General features: G+C 35.8%; 1 protein-coding gene across 4 annotated transcripts in view; it reads right to left on the bottom strand.

Moving 5' to 3' along the window:
* Window positions 1-6,445, bottom strand: part of Nipped-a (Transcription-associated protein Nipped-A) — a 36,264-nt gene extending 29,819 nt beyond the window's left edge. For 2 of the 4 annotated variants that reach the window (XM_071712079.1, XM_071712082.1), the window contains exons 1-2: window positions 6,213-6,445; window positions 5,968-6,112 (exon numbers count right to left, since the gene is read on the bottom strand). The gene's annotated coding sequence lies outside the window, so the exon portion shown is untranslated. Of the gene's footprint in view, window positions 1-5,967 lie in introns of all 4 variants that reach the window. The other 2 variants (XM_071712080.1, XM_071712081.1) reach the window with 2 other exon arrangements.
* Between the last annotated feature and the right edge of the window lie 8,119 nt (window positions 6,446-14,564).

Raw genomic sequence — 14,564 nt, 5'->3', positions numbered from 1 at the left:
ACTAGAATATCTATGATTTCATTGATCGAAATCTAGTAAATCTGTTCACTTTTCATATTTTCACTTCGTTTCAAGAACCATAACCCACACAGCACACTTTATCTGAGGGACGTCCTACAGACATTTGAGATATCTCAATAACCGTAGGACATCCGGTGGATATCCGATATCCGTTGGATATCCAGCAGATGCACAAGTGTCCCTCAGAATATCCTGTGCTGTGTGGGAATCGACCCCCTGAGTCGAAATTCGAAAATTCTTGACTTAAGATGGCAGCTCAATGCTAAAGTTTTAATACAAAAATTTTGGTTTTCTGTAAAATATCCTGCAGTCAAAAAATTTTTTTCCGAAACTAGGGCCGGTATTCATAGTCAAATCTGGGGGCTTATTACGGTTCTTGAAACGAGGTGAAAATTACAAGTGAGGAAATTCACTAGAGTGTCTATGATTTCATGGTCAAAATCTAGTAAAATCTGTTCACTTTTGTAATTTTCACCTCGTTTCAAGATACACAATCGACCCCCTAATATTTAAGATCCTCTTAACCCTAGAACACCACACTGGGTGTAGCCCACCCACGTTTATTGTTAAAATGCCCGTCGTTTCTATATAGTGGAAGTTAGGAAACCAAAGTGGTAAGGTAATTAAACTTTTGTTTCCCCTCTACAACTCCTCATGTTGCGCAGCCTCATCTGTCGCTTAGTAGATGTATGACACTCCATTAAAAACAATATTAGTGTGCTACACCCATGTGTGGTGTGAGCGCTTTTGCGTCATAGGGTCACTATTTCCAACGTCTATTAACCTCTAACCGACTGTTAACTTTTCGGAATAGCTAATAGAATTTGGCTATTTTGAAAGTTAACTGTCGGTTAGAGGTTAACAGACGTTGGAAATAGTGACCCATAGTCAACTTGTCACGTATAAACAATAATTTTTTAAAGAAATCATTATTTCTTATTTCTTTCTAAAAAACTACATCCTTTACCTTCAACAAACGATTAAGTCTTTTTATACAATATAACGTTGAAAAAAAAAGTAATTTTTAGAAGCAAATAGCGCTTTTTTGTGATCCAGGAAATTTCTATTCGGGCTTTTTCCAAAATTAACTTTTGTTTTTAAGTGTTAATCGTAATTACAATGACACAAGCGCGTTCCTGACATTCCAGCGTTTAAATTAAAAAAAAATATTTTCAAAAATATCGACTTTTCAAAAAATTATTAACTAAAATTACACTGGGTATCGTACACCCAGTGTGGTGGAATCGGGACTTTTAGGAAGTGTAGTGTTCTAAGGTTTTATTTTATTTCTTTTTTTGAGTACCGACATTTCTTTATTAACCTTTAGACCGCCAGCATTTGATGAGCTTTAATCCTCTTAGAAAGTCCTCAAATTGTTGTGCTTATATCTTATATATAACATATACAAAGTTCCGATCACACGTAGAGTCTATATTTAGGTTTTCCGGCGGTCTAAAGGTTAAAAGAAATCTTTGAATTGGCTTTATAGAATTGCAAAACTCTTTTACAGAATTAAAATACGCACAAAAATCTAGGGCAGAACACGATTTCATATCAGAAACGAAGAAATATAAAAATGTGTGCACATACACAACTGTCACCTGACAACTTAAACAAAAATACTGCAGTTTATATATACAAAATGACATAGAACTGCCCTACGGACAACATGTAGGAATAATATCGTGCAAATAGAACTAAGATTCAAAATCTAGAAAAATAGATTTTGTCTAAAAACCTGTGTCCACGATGCTACAACTTGGTTCAAGTTCTCGGACCGAGGGAAAGTTACTGAAACTTGGATCGTGGATACATCAGTTTTGCATCAAAATTCAGTGTGTCCACGATCCAAGTTTCAGTAACTTTTCCTCGGTCCGAGAACTTGGACCAAGTTGTAGCATTGTGAACACAGGCCTTTATGAAGTTTTATTATGCACAGGCACATGCAGGTTGATAGAATGAGCAGTATTGCTTGCAGCGAGAGATGACGCAGCAATCGGACAAGGACAGATATATCGTATAGATATCTCGTTAGACAAAGACAGATATAGGCCGGTAATATAGAAAACGAGATTAGAAATGTTGACATTATCAACATCGTCGGAGTTCGGCTTTTGCTATAGGATCCCTTTAAGGGGATCCTGGAGTGACGGCCGAACTCCGACGGGAAAGCGCCTTCATCTAAGCGAAATTAAAAATATCGATTATTTTGATCATTCTGTCCTTATCCAACGAAATCCAACGAGATATCTGTCCTTGTCAGATTGCAACGACATGTACACTGCGTGTGTGTACGCATGCATAAAATCTGCGATCAGTGAAAATCTTTCTTATTAGGCTTTTAATCTTAGTTTCAATGATTCAACGTTGTTCTTTGATCTAGTCCGATTAGTGGGGTACTTTCAATTTGTACACGTAAGCTATATAATTCGTATATTAAAACGAAAGTTTCCATGAAGTGACAGCTCTAGGTACAAAAGGTTAGGTACAGCAAGTAATATCAAATATAATTTTTTCAATTTTTTTAAGTTTTTAGACTTCAATTTACCACTCCACCCATCATTTCTGTATGTACTTTAAACGTGTTAAAGGGAATTAAAATCTGTAAAGCCAATTCGTCTTTTAGACGTCTTATATCCCGCTTTTGGACAAGTGTGCTGTATGGGGAGGGTGGTTGCTCAAATCAATATAATAAGAATTAATTCAAATTTATGAAGGATATTCGTCTATGGGAATTTGTCGTCCATGTCAAAGTTGAAGACAATTGTCTGCATATGGTTGTCGACTAATTAATTATTGAAGTTATACTCTTATACACGGGCGACATAGCAAAAATGTTACAATACCTGTAATATGACTCTCAAAAGCATATTATGGCTGCGGTCCGATTCACGCTCACAGCGTTGTAAGCATCATTCTGTCTTCGTTGCACATCGAATAATAGATTCGTGATCAGAGACTTCAAAAACACTTTGATACCAATTATAATAAAAAAACCTTCGCAATGCATCCAATTCATGAAAAATTTTAGCATGGTACCCGAATACTTAATTTTCACAAGGAAATTCGATATAAAATCAATGTTCCCCGCATTTCTGGGATGTAAGACTGTTCTTTCTTGTTCATGTGGGTCCTAAACAACGATTTTTTACGGTCAACTAAAGTTCCGCAGGGGGAACCAAAAATCGGACTTTTTTAACATCCTCCTTTGAACTAATTCTTATCATATTGATTTGAGCAACCATCCTCCTTAAGTTTATCTTTAGATGCTGAACGACTCGTTTCATTGGCTACGGAGTATCTAAAGCTAAACTTAAAACGATCTTATATAAGATCTGACTATGAATACCGGCCTAGGCATCCGAAGGTTTTTGAAATCGCTGATTTCAAATCTGAAGTCAAAATTTGAATATTTTGAAATCCAAGATGGCGGATCCAATATCCAAATTGAAAAAATGCAACCGATTTACGTCAAACTTGGTACTCGGAAATTTTTTAGGTCACTGATTACAAATAACGAGATAGCCAATACGCTGTAGCCAATGAAACGAGTCGTTCAGCATCTAAAGATAAACTTAAGACGATCTTAAATATAAGATCTGACTATTAAGGTGCCATTTCACGTTGACGCTCGACGCTTATTTTCAGCGAGCAAAAATCTTCAAAAATAATATATTATATATACATATATTTATATAATATAAATAAATAAAAAATATTTCTAGGGTCACGTGGTTTCGCTTTGACGCTAGCGTCAAGAAATAAAGCTGAATTTATTTAACATCCAGCGTTGACGCTGAATCGTCGTTGATCGTCCCATACAATCAAAAATAGGCTTCGAAATACGTAAAATATTAATTATTTTTAAGTAGGTAATATCTTCAAGTAGTAATATTTTACGAATATATATATAAATAAAAATATTATTTCTGAAGATTTTTGCTCACTGAAAATAAGCGTCGAGCTGATCGATCGTCAACGTGAAAAGGCACTTTTAATACCGGCCAAGATTAGAATTACAAAATTCAAAATGGCGGATCCAATACGGTGCATAGAAATCGGTTGCTTTTGCAATTTTAATCCGCCATCTTGGATTTGCCATTTTTAATTCTGACTCCAAATTCGTAATTAGCAACCTAAAAAACCTCTGAGTATTAAGTTTCATAAAAATTTGTTTAAAGGAAAAATGTATGCTTCAAAGGGTTAAGATAAATCATAAATTCATCACAAAACAACAAAATTTCTCAGAAATAGAAAAGGTATTCTTACGTTACTTAATAAAATATGATTTTTATTTATTATTATTGTTTATATACGTTTATATAAAAGACGATCTTCCTATTATTAACCGGTTGTGATAAATATTACCACATCTCAGTGGTCGAACTAATTTAGACGCTCGCGCGGAATGTAGTCCAGGTTCAAATCCTGGCTAGAGTATTTTCGCAACATATCCTACACAGAGGGTTTCAGGACCCTTACAAACTTTGAGGAGTAATAGAACTCAGTGAAAGAAGTTTTTTATGGAATCCTGGTGCCTATCGGTAGGCAACCCAATAGTGAAGGGCACAGACCTGAACCAACAACACTACAAAAGATGTTCAAAGTGTCTTCTCTCTACTGTCATCCTCGTTGACATCAGGAGGAACTGATTAACCGGATTAAAGTTTTTCACCAATCAGGAACAATCCTATCATTTTTGAAAACGTAAGGCGGTCAATGTTGCGCAGATGTAATGAGTGCAATGAAGTAAAGACACTTTGAACATCTTTTATGTTCTGTGTCCCTCACCGTTGGGTTGCCTACCGACAGGCGCCAGGATGCCTAGGATTCCAGGACGCGTAGCTCCTTAACCCTCTGCGCACCGCGTTAAAAAATTCACCAGGCACACGGAAGGTTAAGAACGCGTCATGCTTTCACTGGTCCTACCACTTCTCAAAGTTTGTAACAAGGGTCGTGAAATACCCTGTATGTCCTATATCCTATTCTATATATATCCCATACTTTTCTAATATGCTAACAATTGTGTTAGTGTGCATAAATTAATTTTCAATTTAATTATGTAATGGTACTGTTCTAGCTTTAGTCGAAGCTACATTTCAAGTCCAAAAGTAATGGTGCGTGGTTTGCTAGGGCTATGAAAATTGTACATAAATTCACACGAATATTATTATTAGACAACCAAGATGCAGTCCTGACCGTAAATGGCCTTTTCTCTAATTTGATTATATAATTTTCCATTTGTTGCATTTGTGGTAAACTAGAGTGGAACATTGAATTGTACATTATGCTGGGTCTACAATGTGAGTCGTGGGTCGTGGGAAATTGACCAATCACAGTCGAATTTGAGGAGAATAATCGTCTGTGATTGATCAATTTCTTGCGACTCGCAACTTGCGACTGCTTGCGACTCGCATTGTAGACCCCGCATTGAGTATACTAAACTAGAAAAACAAGTGCGTACATTCGCTAGTAAAAGTGTCAATTGTCAAACTTTAAACGCTTTCGCGTAATAAAGTTGACATGCATATAAACTTACTAACAGCACACACAATTCTTAATTTCATATTTTTGCTATAATGACTGCGTTTCGATAATTACTGTCAGTACTGAAAATCTATAGTTTGCGTCAAATACACTATAGGCCTTTCTTTCATGGTCTTTTTAGCTGAACTTCTTGTACAGTTTCTTTTCTCTTTTTTCTACAACATGAAAAGAAAAAAAAAGATAAACCGTGCAAGAAGTTCAGCTAAAAAGAACAGGTCTATTGGCTGCGTTTCGATATTACATTAAAATTTTCGCCGAAGCGCGCCGAGGTTCGTGTTTACATGCGCGTTCAAATTAGGTTAGGTTAGGTTAGGTTAAATTAGGTTTATTGTAGCAGCAAAAATGCGTATCTGAAGGATAGAACTGATAAATGCAATCGAGAGAAACATCGAGACTTACGCGAGGCGTTGTCGATCGCCACCGAATACTCGCACTTGACGCGATCTTCGTCGATACTACCGACGGAATGATAAAGTCTAGACGGCGCCGTCGGCTTTGGTTTCGCGAGGAGTTCCGGCCTCATTCGCCGCGTTTCTCGTGCGATCTACGAGAAATCACAACGGTCGTATCGTATCTTTTTCTTTTCACATTGATCAAATCTTGGCGTGTTCGTGCACGTGCGGCACGTGTCCCGTGTAAGCTACCTTATCAGTGTAAAGTCACGTATCGCCATCGAAGTAGTTTCTCTTCTTTCTCGTTAACGTGGAGACCCGTGTCTTCCGAGCGATGATTCGGCGGCAAGAACAAACTAACGATGAATTATTTAATCACTTAACGAACGAATCTTCTTTACCGCTCTCGCGTGCAGCATGCTCTCGCGCGATATTCCGTATTCTATTCTATAGTCTATAGTCTATATTCTTCGTGTGCGAAAACTCAACGAAAGCGGCGTTTGCACGAACTGTAGACAACTTTATTAAGCCTTGTGTACACGATACTAGAAATCGGTCCGAGTTTCGGTTTAAGCCAATGAAACTGCTGCTTTTCTGTAAGAGCTGCAAGTTGATTGGCTTAAACCGAAACTCGGACGCAGTTCTAGCATCGTGGACACAAGGCTTTATGCTGGGTCTACAATGCGAGTCGCAAAGTCGTGAGTCGCAAGAATTGACCAATCACAGTCGATTATTCTCCTCAAATTCGACTGTGATTGGTCAATTGTGAGTCGCAAGAATTGACCAATCACAGTCGAATTTGAGGAGAATAATCGACTGTGATTGGTCAATTCTTGCGACTCACGACTTTGCGACTCGCATTGTAGACCCAGCATTAGGCCCGGTCTACAATCAGTCGTAGCCCGGGAGCTAGCGACAGATTTTTTGCGTTAATATTTATAAAGCTAGATTTTTTCCCTATGATAGTTTAGACAGTATGAATGATGAAAGTGCAAGTCTACCAAACTTTTAGTGTTGCAAAAATGAGTAAAAAATTAAACAACATGTTGCAAAAAGTTGCATAAATGTATTATATCTACAAGATTGAAATTTTACATACTCACAGATGACATAAAAACATACCGGAAATTAATATTCTACCGCGTCGGAAGCGTTGCCATGTCAGGTCTACCACCCACGCAAAGTGTGGAAAAAACAAACATTTTTGACTTATATCTACAATAAGACTAAAATTTTTTTTTGGAATAGTTTATTGAATATCCAAAAAATACAGTCTACCGATCGTCTCATGTTGCTAAAGCCTCGGTAGACGCAATGGAATGCAAGCGCGTGACCGCGGCCGCTGCGCTCCGGGCCATTGCAGTTCGCGGAGAAGTTTTGCATTTTCCGCCGCGGAATTAAGAGACACGGTAGTGTCTCGCGCCAAGTACGCGCGGAGCAAGACGCACCGTGACTCTTTTACGCGAACGCACGAGTTGCGAGTACCCGAGATGTTGAGATCTCGATAACGAGTGAACGGATCAAGTTCTAAGTAGGCTTGATCGATAGCTTGGGGTCGATTTGGGGGGGTATCTCTTATAATATTTTCCGCTACGTGCCCTACGAGTGGAGATATGGTGAAAGACCCAATTACTGGCATATTAAGCATTCAGTAACATTTGATTTAATATATATATACAAGCAATGATACTTTATCTTTTTAAAATATTTTTTTCGGATTGCTCCAATTATAAACTTTATAAATAAAATTAGAAAGTTTAAATAAAATTGATTCTTAATTTTTAATTAATATAATAATGACCAAGCTCAATTGCACCTAATACTGGTAACCTCTAAATTTTATGTTCCTAATTCTGGCAACCAGATGAACACATTACTGGTAGTTTTTCTAACCAAACTTTTTATTCCCGACTGCTGCCGGCCGAAGGTTTGCACAACGGAGGGAATATTCGTTTCACCTAAGTATATACCTAAGTATACTTACATTAACCTCACCAGGTGTGTCAAGCAAATTTTAAGAGAATAATAGGTATCTAATATGTGAGAATGATAGGTATTCCGATGATCCGTGTTTACGCTCTTATCCATCAAAACAAAGTCGACATAGAAGTTTAGAGGTTATTCTGTCATTCACCAAGCTGCCAGTATTATGTTCATTTCATGATTTATGTCCATAATACTGTTGACAGTATTAGGATTTATGTCCATAATACTGTTGACAGTATTAGGATTTATGTCCATAATACTGTTGACAGTATTAGGATTTATGTCCATAATACTGTTGACAGTATTAGGAAAAACACGAAAAAGTGAACATATTACTGACATGAATAATTATATTATAAAAATTAATAATTTATTCCATATATATATTTTTTTTCTTTAATTTCAACATTATTTTATCAGAAAAATGTGTTACCGTGAGACCGGAAATTAGTTGGCGCTGTAAGTTCATATTTTTTAATAAACTATAGCTCAAATGATTGCTCCCTAATTGCTCCCTCAGAATCAACAATTGCTCCCCTTTTAAAATTATTATTTTTTAAGATATTTGAAAAAAACGTAAAATTTATAATTTTTACTCAAAAACATATTTCTAATAACCCTATGCAACTGAATCCGGCATAGAACGATTGCTCCTTAATTGCTCCTTATTGCTCCATCATAATTTTAATGATTTATTGCATTTTTATTGAAAAATTAACAAATTAATCATTTCACTAGTGACGCCGCCGCCACGTATCGGCCGCCTATTGTAACTATGGCTCGGCAGCCATATTGGCGGAAATATTCAAACGTAATATAATAGCTCTATTGTTCATAACTATATCTGAAAGAGTTTAGTCAACATTTTCTATTGATTTTCGGTAGAATAACTATTTCTCGCTTTGCTCTATTGGGATTTTCAATCGCTCCATTCGTATAATTAATTTTATATGACATTTTAGCAAAGAACTGTTCATTTTCTTGGAAAAATACATTTCTCACAGTCTTCTGCAAGTATATCTAACATAAGACGATTGCTCCTTAATTGCTACGCGTTGCTCCATCATTACCTTAATGATTTATTGCATTTTTATTAAAAAATTAACAAATTGATCATTTCACAAGTGACGACGCCGCTACCTGTCAGCATTGTGCATGAGCTCTTATTGACGTTAGGTTGAGTTTCCACTGTGCGCGTCACGCGTCGCGTCATCTGTCGTTAACCAATCTAAACATCCCATCTCAAATAATGTAATAAAATACGATGCTTTGATTGGTCGCGGCGGATAACGCGATGCGTGACGCGCTCAGTGGAAACTCAGCCTAAAGCCTTGTGTACACGATATCAAAAATCGGTCCGAGTTTCGGTTTAAGCCAATAAAACTGCTGCTTTTCTGTAAGAGCTGCAAGTTGATTGGCTTAAACTGAAACTCGAACCGATTTCTAGTATCGTGTACACAAGGCTTTAGTGCCCATCTACAATATGTGTTTTAAGCCCTAAAGGTCGGTTTTCATGGGCAGTGTATTGCTGCAGCAGCGAGCAGCAGTTTAGTAATTTCTTAGAAAATTCCTAGGAAATTACTAAACTTTCTTAGAAATTATTAAACTTTTTTTTAGAAATTACTTAGTAATTTCTAAGAAATTACTAAACTGCTGCTCGCTGCTGCAGCATTTCACTACCCATGAAAACCCACCTTAAGCCTTAAGAATTTGTTTAATCACAATTGAATTTGAGGAGAATGAATTGACTGTGATTGGTCAATTTCTTAGGGCTTAGGGATTAAAACACTTATTGTAGATGGGCACTTAAGAACGTTGCGGACGTTAAGTGAAACGCATTCATAAAAAATTTTGATTGGTTGATACCGTTCAGGGATTGGGCGTAAACATAATACAAAACACAAGGCAATAAATTTTCAACCTCGGAAGCCGTGTATCAATGCATTCTGTTTCTATTCCCTATTTCTATTGCCTGTACCTTTGTATTATGTTGCGCCCCTAACAGTTCAATATTATTAATATATAAAATTTATTAACATATGTAATTTATTAACACAGAATAGACGAACAGAAGAATAGCGCTAAGGAACAGTGATGAAATTTCATTTCATATTCTGTACATATGTTAATATTAAATTGTTACCTGTCCCCTATTTTTTTCATTGTGCGCAGCCCTTTTTACGCGTTGTTGTTCGTTGCCGTCCTTGAACAGGACCAGACATGTTTCAACACGTTACGCGCGTGTCCTTTGTCCGGATCATATTTTGGAGTTTCTATTTTTCCTTAGAGAGACTGCTGCACACACTAACAATCTCATTCTCTAAACAAAAAAGAAAATCTAGCAGGATGGACTAAAATTAAGGCTTTCACACATAAAATTCCTTAAGGACGTAAAGCATACACTTAAGATAATTCATTAAAATCAATCGAGTTTGTAATCTACGGATGACACACAATACTCGATTGGAATTAGGCTGGGTCTACAATGGGTGCGTTCCACTTATCGCTCGCAACGCTCGTGGAATCATTTCATCCTTGTTGTTTGTTAAATGTTAAACAAGGACGAAATGATGATCGCGCGCGTTGTGAGCGATAAGTGGAACGCAGCCAATGGGAATCGCAAAGTCGTGAGTCGCAAGAATTGACCAATCACAGTCGATTATTCTCCTCAAATTCGACTGTGATTGGTCAATTCTTGCAACTCACGACTTTGCGACTCGCATTGTAGATCCAGCATTAGGGGATACGCAACACAATACAAAGGTATAAGCAATAGAAATAGGGAATAGAAACAGAATGCATTGATACACAGCTTCCGAGGTTGAAAATTTATTGCCTTGTGTTTTGTATTATGTTTACGCCCAATCCCTGAACGGTATCAACCAATCAAAATTTTTTATGAATGCGTTTCACTTAACGTCCGCAACGTTCTTAAGTGCCCATCTACAATAAGTGTTTTAACCCCTAAGCCCTAAGAAATTGACCAATCACAGTCAATTCATTCTCCTCAAATTCAATTGTGATTAAACAAATTCTTAAGGCTTAAGGGGATGCTGGAGCCGCAGGCGAACTCGATCAGCGTCGATAAAGAAGTGCTCACCGACTATATCTGTCCTTGTATAGACAAGGATATAGACAAGGATAGCACCTAACCTTGCATCTTCCACTGGTCTAAGTAATATCTTTCTTTTTAGGCTTCAAATCTTACTTCTAATTGCACGATATTATTCCCGACAGTTTTTTGTAGAGGGCTGCATCACTATTTTCTATAGAAATACTGCAGAATTTTTGTATAAAGCAAATATTGTCGTCAGGTGAAGACAATATTTATAAAAATAAATTTTTTTTTTAGTTTATCAGAAAAAATCATGTACAGCCCTCTACATTTTTGTGCGTACTTTAATCGTGTAAAAGGATTTTCCATTCTGTTCAGCCAATTCAAAGATATTGCTTAGACCGATTATGCCTTGTCGCTGTCACTCCAGGATCCCCTTAAGGTGGGTTTTCATGGGCAGTAAAATGCTGCAGCAGCGAGCAGCAGTTTAGTAATTTCTTAGAAATTACTAAGTAATTTCTAAAAAAAGTTTAATAATTTCTAAGAAAGTTTAGTAATTTCCTAGGAATTTTCTAAGAAATTACTAAACTGCTGCTCGCTGCTGCAGCATTACACTGCCCATGAAAACCGACCTTTAGGGCTTAAAACACATATTGTAGATGGGCACTAAAGCCTTGTGTACACGATACTAGAAATCGGTTCGAGTTTCAGTTTAAGCCAATCAACTTGCAGCTCTTACAGAAAAGCAGCAGTTTCATTGGTTTAAACCAAAACTCGGACCGATTTTTAATATCGTGTACACAAGGCTTTAGGCTGAGTTTCCACTGAGCGCGTCACGCATTGCGTTATCCGCCGCGACCAATCAAAGCATCGTATTTTATTACATTATTTGAGATGGGATGTTTAGATTGGTTAACGACAAATGACGCGACGCGTGACGCGCACAGTGGAAACTCAGCCTAACGTCAATAAGGGCTCATGCACAATGCTGACAGGTAGCGGCGTCGTCACTTGTGAAATGATCAATTTGTTAATTTTTTAATAAAAATGCAATAAATCATTAAGGTAATAATGGAGCAACGCGTAGCAATTAAGGAGCAATCGTTTTATGTTAGATATACTTGCAGAAGACTGTGAGAAATGTATTTTTCCAAGAAAATGAACAGTTCTTTGCTAAAATGTCATATAAAATTAATTATACGAATGGAGCGATTGAAAATCCCAATAGAGCAAAGCGAGAAATAGTTATTCTACCGAAAATTAATAGGAAATGTTGACTAAACTCTTTCAGATATAGTTATGAACAATAGAGCTATTATATTACGTTTGAATATTTCCGCCAATATGGCTGCCGAGCCATAGTTACAATAGGCGGCCGATACGTGGCGGCGGCGTCACTAGTGAAATGATTAATTTGTTAATTTCTCAATAAAAATGCAATAAATCATTAAAATTATGATGGAGCAATAAGGAGCAATTAAGGAGCAATCGTTCTATGCCGGATTCAGTTGCATAGGGTTATTAGAAATATGTTTTTAAGTAAAAATTATAAATTTTACGTTTTTTTCAAATATCTTAAAAAATAATAATTTTAAAAGGGGAGCAATTGTTGATTCTGAGGGAGCAATTAGGGAGCAATCATTTGAGCTATAGTTTATTAAAAAATATGAACTTACAGCGCCAACTATTTTCCGGTTACCGTGAGACTTACTATTCAAATTTTGCCTATAATCGATAATCTTTGCAGCTACTTACATCTACTCTACTAATAAAAATGGACGTAACTCAGCAGAAAAATGAGTTTCTCGGACTTTAAGTTTTTTTTTTAATTAGTGGATTGGCTTTTAGTTTTAGTTTATTGTTATAATAATAACCAGATTTCTTGAAGATTTTATTAAAAATTAATAAAATAATATAAGATATAGTTTTCATATTTTAAAAAGTATTTTAATTTTGATTGACAGTAATATGGACACTGTCAGTAATTGGGTCTTTCACCCTATTGCGATTGCGACGCAAAGTCCAAATGTGAAAATTTTTTATTAAGATACTCCTACTAACGCCGACGTCATATGATATGATATATATATCAGAGAAATGTCACTTTCACTTTTTCGACACTGGCGGTATTAATCTACAAAGCTGATTTTTTGTCTACAAGCAGTGTATGCACTATTTCGATTAAAAATCACATTCTACTTCCGCTGAAAGGTGGCTAAATCTTTGGTAGACGTTGCCAAAATGGCAATACATAGTCAAATCATGACAATTATATTCTTCACTAATATTAACGAACGGACAGTTTTCTTATAGATGTGTTAATAATCACTTTTATTTACTCCATTATGATCTATGTTTCGGTAAGGAAATTTATCTTTCAATTAATATTTTTTTTAATGTCAAAGAAAATATATTCAACATATTAATAAATAATAAATTCACGATCCTATATAAATCTCATTGTAAGAAATGATTGTTTTTCATAACTTATTCTAAAAATTCATTCGTTAAAAGTTTATTATTATTTACCAATGTTACTGTCACTTAAATACTAAATGTATTACAAGTTATGTTTTGAAAGTAATTTCAAACAATTTAAAGAAAGCCTGAGAATATAAACATAAACACAAAAAAAAGCTTTTATTTTATTTTATTAAAATATTGTGTTATTAATTTATATAAAAAATATCACATAAAACTATAATAATATATCGATAATTGGTGCAAGTAAAAAAAGTTACTTTCGAGTCACTGAAAATAAGCTTGCTTTATCTCTCACATTTCTATCCACAATGTTTCTATACCATCTGAAATTTTTATACATGCTTTTTACTATTGAAAATTAATTAAAAAGAAGGAATTGAAATGATGGGAACTGTAAAATTTTTATGCACTCGGGAAAGAAATTCAGAACGTTACAAATCGTTTAACTTTTTTTATGCCCTGTAATTTCAGCAACGTCTACCAAAAATTTAGCCACCTTTCAGTTGAGGTAGAATGTGATTTTTAATCAAAATAGTGCATAAACTGTTTGTAGACAAAAAATCAGCTTTGTAGATTAATATTCCGCGGCGGAAAATGCAAAACTTCTCCGCGAATTGCAATGGCCCGGAGCGCAGCGGCCGCGGTCACACGCTTGCATTCCATTGCGTCTACCGAGGCTTTAGCAACATGAGACGATCGGTAGACTGTATTTTTTGGATGTCTTATATAATAAACTATTCCAGAAAAAAAATTCAGCCTTGTAGATATAAGTCAAAAATGTTTGTTTTTTCCACACTTTGCGTGGGTGGTAGACCTGACATGGCAACGCTTCCGACGCGGTAGAATATTAATTTCCGGTATGTTTTTATGTCATCTATGAGTATGTAAAATTTCAATCTTGTAGATATAATACATTTATGCAACTTTTTGCAACATGTTGTTCAATTTTTTACTCATTTTTTCAACACTTATAGATTGGTAGAATTGCACCTTTATCATAGATACTATCTAAACTTTCTTGGGAAAAAAATCTAGCTTTATAGAAATGATTTCACGAAAACTGTCGCTAGCTCCCGGGC

The sequence above is a fragment of the Temnothorax nylanderi genome, unplaced genomic scaffold (assembly GCF_030848795.1).
Source record: "Temnothorax nylanderi isolate EJ_2023f unplaced genomic scaffold, tnyl_v1.0 TNYL_tig0105_pilon, whole genome shotgun sequence".
In the NCBI taxonomy this organism is placed as follows: Eukaryota; Metazoa; Arthropoda; class Insecta; order Hymenoptera; family Formicidae; genus Temnothorax; species Temnothorax nylanderi.
This window is presented reverse-complemented; position numbering and strand designations above follow the sequence as displayed.